This window comes from Taudactylus pleione, unplaced genomic scaffold (assembly GCF_031769625.1).
Source record: "Taudactylus pleione unplaced genomic scaffold, aTauple2 ptg000967l, whole genome shotgun sequence".
In the NCBI taxonomy this organism is placed as follows: domain Eukaryota; kingdom Metazoa; phylum Chordata; class Amphibia; order Anura; family Myobatrachidae; genus Taudactylus; species Taudactylus pleione.
In genome coordinates, this window is record NW_028285368.1 from 11,432,501 (window position 1) to 11,435,000 (window position 2,500).

Sequence of the window (2,500 nt, forward strand, 5' to 3'; positions counted from 1 at the left end):
CCAGTGTGGTTTGGCTGTAGGTGATCAAAAACCTTAACTTTAGACCTCTTTTACTTCTTAACTCAAGTAAATTCATTGATAAGTTGAAAAAATGAAATGTAAAATGTAATAGAAAAGAATGTTATGGCAGTATAAAATTACCTACTGCACCTTGTATTCCCAGGTTGTCTCCCATCCAAGTACTGACCAGGCCCAACACTGCGTAGCTACCAAGATCAGACGAGATTGGTTATGTCCAGTGTGGATTGGCTGTAGGTGCTCAAAAGCATTAACTTTAGACCTCTATTACCTCTTAACTCAAGAAAATTCATTGATAAGTTGAAGAAATTAAATGTAAAATGTAATAGAAAAGAATGTTATGGCAGTTTAAAATTACCTACAGCACCTGGTATTCCCAGGTGGTCTCCCATCCAAGTACTAACCAGGCCCAACACTGCATAGCTTCCAAGTTCAGATGAGATTGGGCATGTCCAGTGTGGTATGGCTGTAGGTGCTCAAAAACATTAACTTTAGACCTCTTTTACTTCTTAACTCAACTAAATTCAATGATAAGTTGAAAAATGAAATGTAAAATGTAATAGAAAAGAATGTTATGGCAATATAAAATTACCTACAGCTCCTGGAATTCCCAGGAGGTCTCCCATCCAAGTACTAACCAGGCCCAACACTGCATAGCTTCCAAGATCAGACGAGATTGGGAATGTCCAGTGTGGTTTGGATGTAAGTGCTCAAAAACATTAACTTTAGACCTCTATTACTTCTTAACTCAAATAAATTCAATGATAAGTTGAAAAAATTAAATGTAAAATGTAATAGAAAAGAATGTTATGGCAGTATAAAATTACCTACAGCACCTGGTATTCCTAGGTGGTCTCCCATCCAAGTACTAACCAGGCCCAACACTGCATAGCTTCCAAGATCAGATGAGATTGGGCATGTCCAGTGTGGTTTGGCTGTAGGTTCTCAAAAACATTAACTTAAGACCTCTTTTACTTCTTAACTCAAGTAAAATCATTGATAAGTTGAAAAAATTAAATGTAAAATGTAATAGAAAAGAATGTTTTGGCTGTCTAAAATTACCTACAGCACCTGGTATTCCCAGGTGGTCTCCCATCCAAGTACAAACCAGGCCCAACACTGCATAGCTTCCAAGATCAGACGCGATTGGGCATGTCCAGTGTGGTTTGACTGTAGGTGCTCAAAAGCATTAAATTTAGACCTCTATTTCTTCTTAACTCAAGTAAATTCATTGATAAGTTGAAAAAATGTAATGTAAAATGTAATAGAAAATAATGTTATGGCTATATAAAATTACCTACAGCACCTGGTATTCCCAGGTGGTTTCCCATCCAAGTACTAACCAGGCCCAACACTGCATAGCTTCCAAGATCAGACGAGATTGGGCATGTCCAGTGTGGTTTGGCTGTAGGCGCTTAAAGACATTAACTTTAGACCTCTTTTACTTTTTAACTCAAGTAAATTCATTGATAAGTTGAAAAAATGTAATGTAAAATGTAATAGAAAAGAAAGTTATGGCTAAATAAAATTACCTACAGCACCTGGTATTCCCAGGTGGTCTCACGTCCAAGTACTAACCAGGCCCAACACTGCATAGCTTCCAAGATCAGACGAGATTGGGCATGTCCAGTGTGGTTTGGCTGTAGGTGCTCAAAAACATTAACTTTAGACCTCTTTTACTTCTTAACTCAAGTAAATTCATTGATAAGTTGAAAAAATGAAATGTAAAATGTAATAGAAAAGAATGTTTTGGCTGTCTAAAATTACCTATAGCTCCTGGCATTCCCACGTGGTCTCCCATCCAAGTACAAACCAGGCCCAACACTGCATAGCTTCCAAGATCAGACGAGATTGGGCAAGTCCACTGTGGTTTGGCTGTATGTGCTCAAAAGCATTAAATTTAGACCGCTATTACTTCTTAACACAAGTAAATTCATTGATAAGTTGAAAAAATTAAATGTAAAATGTAATAGAAAAGAATGTTATGGCAGTATAAAATTACCTACAGAACCTGGGTTTCCTAGGTAGTCTCCCATCCAATTACTAACCAGTCCCAACACTGCATAGTTTCCAAGATCAGATGAGATTGGGCATGTCCAGTGTGGTTAGGCTGTAGGTGCTCAAAAACATTAACTTTAGACCTCTTTTACTTCTTAACTCAAGTAAATTCATTGATAAGTTGAAAAAATTAAATGTAAAATGTAATAGAAAAGACTGTTATGGCAGTATACAATTACCTACAGCACCTGGGATTCCTAGATGGTCTCACATCTTAGTACTAACCAGGTCCAACACTGCATAGCTTCCAAGATCAGACGAGATTGGGCATGTCCAGTGTGGTTTGGCTGTAGGTGCTCAAAAACATTAACTTTAGACATCTTTTACTTCTTAACTCAAGTAAATTCATTGATAAGTTGAAAAAATTAAATGTAAAATGTAATAGAAAAGAATGTTATGGCTGCATAAAATTACATACAGCACC

General features: G+C 36.9%; 1 non-coding gene and 11 pseudogenes across 1 annotated transcript; all 12 read right to left on the minus strand.

The window, feature by feature from the left end:
- LOC148465952 (5S ribosomal RNA) overlaps positions 1 to 22 on the minus strand; it is a 119-nt pseudogene extending 97 nt beyond the window's left edge.
- Positions 23 to 138: 116 nt separating this feature from the next.
- On the minus strand, positions 139 to 257 carry LOC148465953 (5S ribosomal RNA; annotated as a pseudogene).
- Positions 258 to 373: 116 nt separating this feature from the next.
- On the minus strand, positions 374 to 492 carry LOC148465954 (5S ribosomal RNA). The gene has a single exon (XR_015873071.1). It is a non-coding gene; the product is annotated as a 5S ribosomal RNA (ribosomal RNA).
- A 115-nt stretch (positions 493 to 607) lies between these two features.
- Positions 608 to 726, minus strand: LOC148465955 (5S ribosomal RNA; annotated as a pseudogene).
- A 116-nt stretch (positions 727 to 842) lies between these two features.
- Positions 843 to 961, minus strand: LOC148465956 (5S ribosomal RNA; annotated as a pseudogene).
- Positions 962 to 1,077: 116 nt separating this feature from the next.
- Positions 1,078 to 1,196, minus strand: LOC148465957 (5S ribosomal RNA; annotated as a pseudogene).
- Positions 1,197 to 1,312: 116 nt separating this feature from the next.
- LOC148465958 (5S ribosomal RNA) lies at positions 1,313 to 1,431 on the minus strand (annotated as a pseudogene).
- A 116-nt stretch (positions 1,432 to 1,547) lies between these two features.
- On the minus strand, positions 1,548 to 1,666 carry LOC148465959 (5S ribosomal RNA; annotated as a pseudogene).
- Positions 1,667 to 1,782: 116 nt separating this feature from the next.
- LOC148465960 (5S ribosomal RNA) lies at positions 1,783 to 1,901 on the minus strand (annotated as a pseudogene).
- Positions 1,902 to 2,017: 116 nt separating this feature from the next.
- On the minus strand, positions 2,018 to 2,136 carry LOC148465961 (5S ribosomal RNA; annotated as a pseudogene).
- A 116-nt stretch (positions 2,137 to 2,252) lies between these two features.
- LOC148465962 (5S ribosomal RNA) lies at positions 2,253 to 2,371 on the minus strand (annotated as a pseudogene).
- Positions 2,372 to 2,487: 116 nt separating this feature from the next.
- The window catches only part of LOC148465963 (5S ribosomal RNA), a 119-nt pseudogene continuing 106 nt past the window's right edge, over positions 2,488 to 2,500 (minus strand).